Genomic DNA, 12,214 nt, shown 5'->3' on the forward strand with positions numbered 1-12,214 from the left:
CTAACTTCTTTCACTTTTCCTCTGAGAATCTTACCACCCGTAATCCCTATGCATCCCCTGATCCATCAACTCTGACTGAAGAAGCCTAGCAGGACTACACTACAGATGGCAGGCCAAAGAGAGGCAGGGGCTATTTCCACAGTAGATTTGCAACCACTGCCGGCTGGGGAGTAACTGGCAATTCATAGGGTACGACTGGGGCTCGGAAGACAGCAGGAAGCCCCTCCCCTCGGCCTAGGAGAGGGCGGTCCAGACGCCGCCGTGGCCCCGCCCCAACCTTGGCCCCGCCCCGGCTCGCGGCCTGTGCGTCTTCCTTCCGGGTCGCGCTGGGCTGGGCTTGCCCCGGTCGCTCGGCAGCGCGGGAGCCTGGGATCCGCCCACGAGCCCCGGCGTCCCGGCGCCGCCTGGTCGCTGGTGAAGCCCACGGCGCGCGCCTCTCCGGGACCCTGCAGGGTACGGCCCTTCCTTTGCTTCTCCCTCCTGCGGGTCTCCGTCTTCCTTTTTCGGCGCTGGGGCTGGGCCAGGCCCGGGCGGAGCGCCGCGCTTCGGGGAGCCCGGGCGTCCGGCAGAGGTCCCCGCCCCGGCCTTCCCTTCCTCGCCGCCTGCGCTGCGCTTGTGGGGCTTGCTGGGGACCCTGCAGTTTAGCTACCTCGGGCCCTGCTTCTCTGCGCGTCTGTCTGCGGGGCGTGAGACGTCGGTCCTTGTGCGCGGCGCAGGGTTGTTTACACCGCGGGGTTGGCGGGTAGTGCTGACTGTGCAGCTTTGAGTCGGCTACCTGCCCGCCTGTGTACTTGTTGCTCCTGCGTGTGCTGCCCTGATTTCTCTCTGGCACCGAATGGTTTTTGCCTAACCAGGCCCATGTCCTTATTCAGGACTGCCACGAGATAGCCGGCAGCAGCCCTGTGTCTATGTTTAGGCTATCCTTGGAGTACAGTGTGATGATGAGCATCCACTTGGCCTCCTTGTCAACATGTTTGCAGTGGGAGTGGTTTTGGGTTTCCTTGAGGTTTCCCAAAAGCTCATTGCCAGGAAGGCTCGGATGCATTCACTAATTAAAATATACAAATAATTAGAAAGTCAAGATGATAAAAACCTGTGATCAGGTTGTTGCGTTGGCAGGATACCCTGTCTGGCGTTATGCCCTGGAGGTCTCAGTCACACCAGTTGCGAGGATCTTGCTTCTGGTCTGTTAGAGGACACATTCTGTCTTTACTGTTTATTGGCATGCACTCATCAGTTTCTTAAGTTCGTAATATAGGTAAATTTCTTTTTTTTTTTTCCTAAAAGATCACTCCATGCCTCTGTTGTCCTATATTACATATTGTACCTGATGGTTGAGTAGAGGGGGATTCATACATCAACGCTTCTGTGGTCGTTTATTAGATACTAAGTTCTTGGGGGAAGGGACAGTGTTCTTGTCTTTCTGGTGACAGTATGCATCACCCCATAGTAGGCACTCTGTGTTCATTTGAATTGTTCATTGAATTGGATTCTTTCCACAATTCTTTCTAAGTTCCATTGTTTTCTTTTTCTTTTCTTTTTTTTAACTGCAGTCCCAAATGTTACTTTTCTGAGCCCTGCATTTTCATGCTCTTCCCTTCTGTTAATGGACTTGAAAATCAGAGAGGTCAGCTCAGTGTAAGATGTTTAGTCCTTTTTACTAACTCCATGGTCCAGTAATGCAATTTTACTCCTCTGTACAATGGCATCTTAAAATGTTGCTGTTTTTCTTTTATTTCTAAATGTGGTCAGTTAACAAAAACTGTCCTTTCTTTACTGGGTTAGTCTCATTGCCTCATCCTCTTAAATTTTGCTGTGATCAGCATGGATCCAACTCTGATATCCTCTTAAGAAAGACCTTTTGCCACATGAATTGTGTATAAATATCCACCTCTATTTTCTTCTAGTACTTTTAGTGATCTTATTCTTCATGTTTAAATCTTTAACTGACCACATCTATATTTTAGTGTAAGAAAGGAAGTAAGACTCTTTTTATTCTCATAGTTGTTAGCCAGTGTCCCCATTTGTTGAATTCTGTTTTTCCCTGCTGATGACAAATACTATATTTATTTTAGGCCCTGATTTTTGTATACTGTTGTTTTTCTAAACTGTTGTTTTCTAAACTACTGATCTCTAGCTTCCTATGCTGCTACCATGCTTCTCTTATTACTGTAGCTTTATAATGTGTTTTAATGTCTGGTAATTCAAATAGTGGGCATAAGTTGATTCTCTTTTTTGCTCCTTCCTCCCCATGCCACCCTCACCTTAAAGTTTCTTGCCTCTTCTTGCAAGTATTATTTTAGCTTGCCTTTCTCTTGTTGCTTCTCCTTCCAGACATTGAAAATACATGTATATAAGTCTATGTGTGTTTCTCAAGTGGCAGTGTACTATATATAATTTTCAGTAACTTCCAGTTAGTAATAATTGATGAACGTCTTTCAGTGTCAGTGCATATAACCTTATCTCTTTAAAGTGTTTTTGATATTTCATTGTAGGAATAATCCAGAATTTATTTAACCAATCCACTGTTGATATTTAGGCCATTCCAAATTTATTTCTATTAGAAACAAAGTCTCAGGGATCATTTTTTGTGTGTATTTGTGTGTGTGTGTGTGTGTATTATGTATATATATATATGTACATATGCACATTTGTTAATTCCTTAGTGTGAATGCTTAGATGTGGAATTGCTGGGTCAAAGGATAAATATGTTTTAAATTATGATAGATTGTTCTATGTTTCTCTTAAAAAGATTATTGTAAGAGTAAATTTATACAGTTTATCAGAAAGCTGCTGCTGTTGCTGTATCATTGCCAGGAATTGTCAAGGCTGAGTTTTACCCTACTTTCTAGCTAACAATCTCATGGATGGTGGCAGAAGACATGAGATTCCTGGTTCAGAGACAAAGCACAGCAGTAACAGTAGACAGAGGATCATCCTTTTCTTGTGCTACTACCTTGAAGCCTGATTTCCATGGGGTGATGTGACGAGGGCCAGGTGATTCTAGCACATATAGTAGATTGCATTACAGAAGAGGAACCTTGAGCTTAAGGAACCTGACCCTTTCATAATAGGTTGCAAGTAGCCCTATCTAACCGTTGCCCTGGAAAGAGGCATTATCTTTATTATGTTGGATAGTAAACAAACCTGCCCTTTACTCCAGAGGGAGACCTCTCTATCTGCTAACCATGTTTGCTGTATAAATACCCTTGAAAAGATAGTCTGGGACAGAGATTATCAGTGCCCCTGCTTTTAAGGTATGCAGAAATGTGAGAGACCTATGGAGAATTGTCCCCAAATAATCTCTGCTAAAATGGTCTGATCATTTTCTACATTTTAGTAATTTTATGGATAAAAGGTAGTATTTATTACTATTTTAATTTTGCATTTCTTTGCTTATTGGAGTTGAGTATCTGTAAATGTTTATTGGACATTTGTATTCTTTTGTTGCTCACCTTTTCATATTCTTTGCTTAGTTTTCTAATGAAGTAGTCTTTTTCTTATTGATTTGTAATAGCTCTTTATGTGTCGTGGCTATCAATGACTTGGTACACCATTTGCTAGTATTTTTTCATCGTTTATTCTTTACATGCTGTTTCTGGGAGCTTTTGCCATATAGAAATCTTTAATATATATATTGTCAGTTTTGTTTTCTCTTTCTTTATGGGATCTTGAGTTTCCACTCCAAGATCATTAAAGTACTCTGTATGTATTCTCTTATTGGCTATTTTCTGTTATATATTTTTACTGAAAAAAAAATTGGTTGCTTTGATAATACATTTGATGCTTGAATAACATGGGTTTGAACTGTAAGAGTCCACATATATGTGGATTTTTTCCAATAGTAAATGCTCATTACTGCACAATCCACTACTGATTGACTGCAGATGCGGAACTGAGGATAAGGAAGAACCATGTATATATGCAGGGCCAACTATAGGTTATACATGGATTTTCAACTGCACAGAGGGTCAGTGCTTCTAAACCCCATGGTGTTCAAGGACCAACTGTATTCTAAATTTACTGTTCTAAATGTATGGACATTTTCCCAAAGCATGTTTGGTAAGCTATTCTTCCCTTATTTTTTGGTGTGACACATTTATTGTACTAGACCCTTATTACTTCCTCAAAACTGCCAAATCATTAATCAAAATATGTTAGTCTCCTACTGTGTCTATGAATTTGATTGGATTCGTCCTTGTAGATTGCTGTGTTTGTTCTTAGTGGATTTTAATCTTACAAAATATACAATTTTTTGCTCTGTTTAATTATTGCTGCCTTGAAGTCTATGTTGTCTGATACTACTGTTGCCATCTCTGACAGTTTTGTGTGCTCTAGATAGATCTTGATTGCCCATATGTTTCAGTTATTCTATATCATTTTGCTTTACTTGTCTCTCTTATAAATATCAAACATCATTTAGCTAGACTTTTATTTTTCCTTCCAGCCATTCCCTACTCCCAATTTGCAAGTTTGCGTTTGTTTATTTATTTTTGGCATTGTTAAAAAACTTAAAAAAAAAAAGATAATTACAGATTCACATTCATTTAAAAGAAATAAAACAAAGAAATCCTGTGTATACTTCACGTAGTTTCTTTGTGTAGCTACATCTTGCCTAACTATAACACAATATTACACCCAGGATATTGACATTGCTACAGTCTACGCATGTTACTCAGATTTCTTCAGTTTTACATGCATTTGTGTTTGTGTGTGTGTGTGTGTTTCCTGAAATTTTTATGTAGATAGTCACCAGTCAAGATTCAGAATTACTCCATTACCAGGATCCCTTGTGCAAAAGGGCTTATTTTTAAATTGGAAAATTTAACCTATTCATATTTACTTTTTTCTCCCCTGCAAGTTTGGAAATTCTAAAACCATCTAGAATGGACTTTCTGTTGCCCTCATACCTCCTAGACTCCTTGCCTTCCTCATATTCTTGGTTCTGTTGATTTGATTTCCTTTTTACATCACTTGTCTTCTGTTTTTCTCCCTACCCATACTTTACAACTTTACCAGTACTGCAACTATAAGGTCACTGATTACTTGTATATTATGTCTTCCCCTTTTAAAAATTACTTACTTTAATTCATTTGTTTTTGACTGGAATACTTTCTTGAGTAATGTTTTTAAGAAGAGTTATGGGAACTATACTTGCGTGTCCTTCAGTCTCTTCTTGAATTCACTTTATGTAGATAGGTCTCTTGCATCTGTGTTACAGGTTACTTATTCTTTTCATTTACGTTTTAAATTTATTTTGACCACCATGATTTTAATTTCCAATAACTTTAAAATTTTTTAAAAATTCGCTTTTACTTATTTATGGGAACTATACCCTATTAATTCAGATTGAAAAGAAAAGTTATTATTTTAGAACTATTCTATTTTTTGCATTAACTTTTATTGGAGACCATTTGCTCTAATTGCTCAAGTTGTTTCTCTGTCTTTAAGATGGCTAATTTGACTCATATATATAAATGCAGATCTGTAATGACTAATTTGTTTTGAGTTGGGAATCTCTCTGAAGTCATGAAGGTCACTTCTGGACAGGTGGTTCCCTAAGGCCAGGTGAGTGGCTGGAGCTCTGAGATCAGGCTTTGCCCTGGGCATGATGAATGGGCAGGACATGCCAACTAGTAGATAATTGTCCTTTCAGGATATGTTGGTCAAGAACAGACTAATAAGCTAGTATGCCCATAAACGGGCCAGTTCTGGGGTATCAGATCTCCAACTTGACTGTCTTGGTCCAAAACAAAGACTGATAACAGAAGCATATAGAACTGTTCCATTGCCCTAAGAATTCCTTTGTGTGGACCCTGTATAGCCATTGGAGTCAACCCCATCTTCTCCCCTAACTCCCTGGTAACCACTGATCTGTTTTCCTTACCTATGATGTTCCTCTTCCAGAATATCATATACATATGAAATTAAACAATATGTAGCCTTTGTGTCTTCTTTCACTTAGAAAATGCATAGTGAGGGTCGTCTCTGCTAATGCCTGAATGAGCGATTTATTCCTTGTTATTACTGAGTAGTATTTCATTGGATAGGTGCACCACTGTTTATCCATTTGCCTGTTGTAGGACATCTTGGATCTTTCCAGATTGGAATGACTATGAATAAATCTGTTATAAACATTTGTGTACAGGTTTTTGTTTGAATATAGTTTTCAGTACACTTGGGTAAATACTAGGAGTGGTATTGCTGGATGGTTTGGTAAGGGTATGTTAAACTTTTTAATAAATTGCCAAACTGTCCCAAAGTAGCTATACCATTTTGTATTCCCCCTGGAAGTATTTGTAGCATCCAATTTGACATCATCTTAAAATTTGATTAATCTGTATTAAACTGTTCCCAGATTTAAGATATTAAATACTATCTGTCTTAGGGTTTATTCTTTTGAAAGTACTGTAAAAATGTTTGCTAAGACACACAAAAATATGTCATGAAAGGAAAAAATAATAGATTGGGTTTAAAAATTGAAAACTTTTCTCTTTAAAAGATATTATCAAATACATAAAAAGGCAAGTCACAGACTGGGAGAAAATATTTGCATATGTAGACTAGATAAACAAGATTACACTGTATAGCACAGGGAAATATATACAAGATCTTGTGGTAGCTCACAGCGAAAAAAATGTAACAATGAATATATGTATATTCATGTATAACTGAAAAATTGTGCTCTATACTGGAAATTGACACAACATAGTAAAATGACTATAACTCAGTAAAATAATGTTTAAAAAAAAGCAAAACATATCTCTGATAAAGATTGTGTCTAGAATGTATAAAGAACTCTTACAACTCAATAAATAATAAGAAGGCAAAAAAATAATTTGGTTAAAAAAAGACGTTTCACTAAAGAAGATACAAATGGCAAAGAAGGACATGGAAAGATGCTCTGTGTCATTACTAGTTAATTGAGAAATGCAAACTAAAACCATAGAATATCACCACCTGCCCACTGGAACGGCTACATACTGACAATATTAACTATTGGTAAAGATGTGGAGCCACTAGAACTGTCATATATTGCTGGTGGAAATGTAAAATGCTACAGCTATTTTGGAAACATTTTGGCCCTAGAAATAACCCAGATGTCTATCAGCAGGTGAATGAATATGTCCATTTAATACAGATGATTCAGCAATAAAGGAACAAACTACTGATACACATAACAACAGGAATAAATCTCAGTGATGCTAAGCAAAATAAATTAGACACAAAAGTAATACATATTTCGCTTATATGTAACTCTAGAATAAAGAACAGTATGATTTATAATGACAGCGAGCAGATCAGTTTTTCCCTGGTACAGGGAATGAGTGGGTGATGGGGAGGACAGAAATATTCTATATCTTGCTCCTGGTAGTGGTTGCATTGGTATGTCTTTGTGAAAACTCATTGAACGGTACACTTAAAATGGAGTACATATTTAGAAATGTAAAGCATACTCCAAAGTTAATTTAACAGTATTATGCCATTTTAGTTTAATTGCTCTTTTAGCTTGAATGGCTAGCAGTGACATACCTATGATCTTGTACTTGGATTTTTGTTAGGAAAGCTAACTAAATTCAATACTATATTTTTATTAGGTAAAATGGTCTTTATTTTAATGTACACATGTATAGCTAGTATTTGGCTAAAATAAATTCACATTTACTTTATGGTTTTAATAGCTACAGAGAGATTTTTTTTCTCTCTTCTATGAGTCCATTAAAATTATCCTCAACCAGATATTTCTAATTTTTAATACTCTTAAGTTTTAGTTAAATATACATTGTGTGTCTGTCTGCTAAAGGTTTAGGGTTATTCTAATTTATAGTTCTTCCCATTCACCATCTTTATTCTTCACCATCATTAAACAATTAAGAAAAACGTAAAATAGAGATAATACAGCATGTTTGGCATTTGTAAGTAAGGTACTTTGTAGTATCATACCTGTGTAATTAGAAACATGTCCTTCTTTGTCACTTGTGAGAGTATCTTGAGTAGGAAGTTTTCCAGATCTGTTGTGTCAGAAAGTCACCATTCACTTATCCTCTAGTTCCTGCAGTTTTTTTTTTTTCAACATTGGCTCCTTAATTCCCTTTTGTTGCTCCTAAAGATTGTTTATGCAATTTTTTATAAGTTTAGATATGCTTGTTAAAGTCCAGGAAAGAAAGAGGAGAAATAAAATGTTTTGCAGAATTAACCATTGTCACTCAGTTCCTGGTTTAAATTGGTTCTAAATCTCATCCTTCATTTTCTGACAAGTTCATTCCTACTTTGACTTGTTAGGCACTTCTTGCTTAGTCTTTGCCATTTGCTTGTTTGAACAGCCCGCTATGTTCCATACTTTTTATATTTTTGAGGCCTACTTTGATTTCCAGAAGAGATAGGGGTCTGGTTTACCTCTTTGGTTTCAAAATTTTCCCCTGGCCTTTAGGTTTTTCTTCCTGGTTGGTTCCCATACCTTTTCCTGCTTCATTTGCCTGGATTTTCCGAAAGCCTTGAGGCTGGAGAGGAGGCCCTGCTCTCCCTCTTCATGCACTTGGTTCAGTTAAGAACTCCACCTGTTTATTCTGTATTGGGGCCTCGTTGATTAAAAATTATTATCATTATAAAAATGTTTTAACTGGAGGAGAATTTATTTGAGGAGAGAGTGGCAGGTAAGTCATAATATTCCATCCCCAGTAGTCTCTGTACTGACACTTACATTTTTTTCAATATAGTACGTTGTGAATAATTACGAAGGAAAAGGGATGCTGTTGCTAAGACTCAGGCTCTGCTCCTCCCTAGCAGATGTAATACCAGAACAATATTAACCTGTCATTTTATCCTGACTCATATTATTGGCCTGTCTCTTCTCTTTTGCTCTGAGGTTATCCCCCGCCCTTTTTCTTTTCTTTTTTTTAAAGAACTTGTTTTTCATCCGCAGTTTTTCCAGTCCTTCATAGTCACTGTATGCTCTTAACACAGATTTGAAGTGTTAAAAAAAATCATCATATTTGAGAAAAGAGCTTTCTTTTACTTCTCCAGTCATCTCTTTCATGAGTTTTTCTTTAATTTCAATCAGAGTTTCTTTGTGGTCAAGGTCAGGTCTCTTTTATGTATTTAAGGCTGCTTTTGTACTAACAGAAGTTACCACTTTTTTACATTCTCTCTGAACAGTAAATTTCAATATGTGTACTATTCCTTATTGGATGGCTTCAGGGAAGTTCATACATTTAATTCTTACCTATTGTGTTTCCATGATTATTTTCCATTTTTGTCCTCTTTTCCTTGATATCAAGATATAGAACTTTGTTTTGCTTTGTTTTTCAGTCTACATGTGCCTTATCTTGAAGGGTCACTGGTTTTATTTATTTTAATTCTCTTCTTGTCGTCTACTCTGCCCCAGACTCAAAAAAAGAAAAAAAAAAAAAGACCACATGTTTATTGAGCATATACTGGCATGTGCTAAGCTCTAAGGACATAGTTACAATTAAGACATATTCTTTGAACTTGAGGAACTCATTGTCTCTTAGGGTAGAACAGTATCTCAGCATGTAAGAAATGGCACACAAAATATAAGAGCAAAGAAAAAGTGGGTGGTGGATACGGTCTGAGCCTTAAAGGTGAGTAAGAGGATGCTGAGCAGAGAAAGGGCCAGGGGGTCCCAGAGCCACCCGGCTTCGATGGGAGATGCTGAGGTGGGAAAGCACAAGTGCAGGTGAGGCCGCGGTGGATGTTCCGGTGAGTCTACAGGAAGGGTGGTGGGTGTGTGGAGCGGGAGGGTCAGGGAGAAGACTGCTTCAAGGTGGGTGGAAGGTGCATCATGTGATCAAAGAGACAGCCTTCCTTTACTGGTACCTCTATTTTAGAAGAATGAGAAGGAAGAGGACCCAGGGAGGAGACTGAGAAGTTACGGGAGAGGTGGGAGGAGATACCGGAAGCCTACAGGGGGCAGGCCCGGAAAGAGGGCTGGTTCTAAGTGTCTCCTGCTGCAGCAAATTCAAATACAATTCCATTCTTTTCTTGATTAATATTTTCCTCCGTTCCCCCATGTCTTGATTTCTAGACTCAATCAGAAAAGTCCTCTCCTCAGAGCAGTGTCCTTGATTAGTTTCGACGGGATTCAGAAACAGCAGCATTTAAAGTTTGCCCTTTTTTTCTGGATTTGGTACCACATTACACCGTCTATGACATTCTGGTGACATGATGCAAAGCTGCTGAAACCCTTGTTTTTTCCTGTCACTTCATGGACATGTCTCTGTCATTTTGCAAGTAAGTTTTGCATCATGACTTGTCTTCAATGAGTACCTTACCTTTTGGCCTGGCCTTTTTATCTTTCCCATATCTTTTCACTTTAATATAAGTTGAGAACCCTCTTTTGAGTTTTCAACTTTTCTTCCGCATTCTTCCATCACACTATGAACAGAGCCTTTGCGTTGTCCTGGCTTGAGCTCATTCGAATTGCTTCCTTTTGTTTATTTCGTGAAAAGCGCTTTCCTTCCTCCCTGTCTGCCTACCGAAGCGCAGGCGGTCCTCTCCGCAGTTCCTGCCATCCTGCTTCTCTCCGCCTCATCGACTCCCCATCTCACTTCAAATCTCAGTAGGAAACATATGTTCTCCCTTGTCTGTACCTCTTAATTTCTCTTTTCCACTGTTACTGCTTTCTCTGTAATTGTATTATTTAACTGTGTTAAGCCTTTTATAATGTGAAAGATGTGGATGAAAATAAAGTTGTATTATAATAAAATCATGTCGTATAAAGCAAGTTGTTTCCCAGGGAGTATGAAGGTCTCTTGATAACAAGTTAAAATGGCTGTTGTTTTGTATTCCTTGACTGTGCTAGTATGAAAGTTCAGTGTGTTGCGGAGAATTTCTTACTTCATAATCATTGTTGACAAGTGATTGGATTGAACAACATAAAATAAAGATCACCCTGTTTCTAATTCATACTTTTTGTTATATGGAAAATAGTATTTTGATGTATTGTCCAAATCTTTAAAATTAATGTAGCTTTTTGAATGAACTGAAAAAGAAAATGTCTCCCAAAAGGTATATTTTAAAGCCACCCTCTTGGACAAATTTAATACAGAACACTACTGTTTATTTGCACTAGGTGGGAAAAATCATTTTGTCTTTGAATTCCATCATCCTCATAAAGGGGAATTATTGTATCTTTTGCATTTGGTTCATTGCCCATTGGGCTATTCGTTGGTTATCACAAAAATTGCCTCCATGTGTTGGCAGAAGTCCAGACAGTACATGGACAATTTGAACTATGCCCTGGTCATTGCTGCCCATGTGAGTCCTGAGACTGTGGGTCTGTTCCCTTTGCAGCTTCATTTCCCAGGGAAAAGTAGCGTGAAGTAGCCTTTCTTCTCCATGTGCTTTTCCTGCTTCCCTCACCAAACACTTATACGTGTCATCTTTGTTGATCTGAAAGGAGTTTAGAATCAATGAAGAGTGTAAACAATGGGTTTACTCGTTTCTCTTTCTTATTTCTATGCAGTATTTATTTTCAAAAAGAGGTTTTAACTTCGTCATACTTTTCCAAATAGTATGGCTGGAAAAAGAATACCTATATTTGCTTTTTCAGTGCTTTTTTTTTTTTAACACTGCTTTTCCTTTTTTTAAAAAATTTTAGTCATTTTAGCTTTATCTCACAAAAAGTTAACTCTAAGGGTTGTTATCTATAGTTGGAAAGAATAAAGCATCTATTTACATTTTCCTTCTATGCTGAAGAAGTTTGAACATACAAAACATATATTTACAGTTTGTAACTCACTTTTACATATGTTGCCTCAATGCAAAATTTTACTTAACAGCTTAAAAATGATATTGAGCATATTGACAGTCTTGCTGCTTTTGATATTATCCCATAATCTATGGTGGTAAAAGCTAACTGGGAAATAGTTATAAAGTTTGTGGCTTTGTAGGTCAAATAGAAATTGTCTTTCACAGTTTGTCTCAATTTTTTTTCTGGGTTTTTTTTTTTTTTTTGTCAAGAATGATTGTGAAAGTTCACTTGAATGATATCTTACTTTGCAGATGTTTCTTTGGTTTTATAAAACTATTACTTTCTGATAAACGCAGTCTTATAAAGAAAGTAAAAGGAGCTTAGTTGCAACAATTTATAGACTGTCGAGTGAGAAGTGGTGTCCATAGATTTAGATTATACAGTCAAACCCATCCATCCACCTTGACAGATGGTTTTCTGTCCTTTGAAGATTTCCAGGAG

General features: G+C 37.8%; 1 protein-coding gene across 3 annotated transcripts in view; it reads left to right on the forward strand.

Moving 5' to 3' along the window:
• The first annotated feature begins 294 nt into the window (after positions 1-294).
• FBXL4 (F-box and leucine rich repeat protein 4) overlaps positions 295-12,214 on the forward strand; it is a 63,218-nt gene continuing 51,298 nt past the window's right edge. The window contains exons 1-2 of one of the 3 annotated variants that reach the window (XM_074368599.1): positions 299-453; positions 10,046-10,251. The gene's annotated coding sequence lies outside the window, so the exon portion shown is untranslated. Of the gene's footprint in view, positions 454-10,045; positions 10,252-12,214 lie in introns of all 3 variants that reach the window. The other 2 variants (XM_074368598.1, XM_074368600.1) reach the window with 2 other exon arrangements.

The sequence above is a fragment of the Camelus bactrianus genome, chromosome 8 (genome assembly GCF_048773025.1).
Source record: "Camelus bactrianus isolate YW-2024 breed Bactrian camel chromosome 8, ASM4877302v1, whole genome shotgun sequence".
Lineage (NCBI taxonomy): Eukaryota > Metazoa > Chordata > Mammalia > Artiodactyla > Camelidae > Camelus > Camelus bactrianus.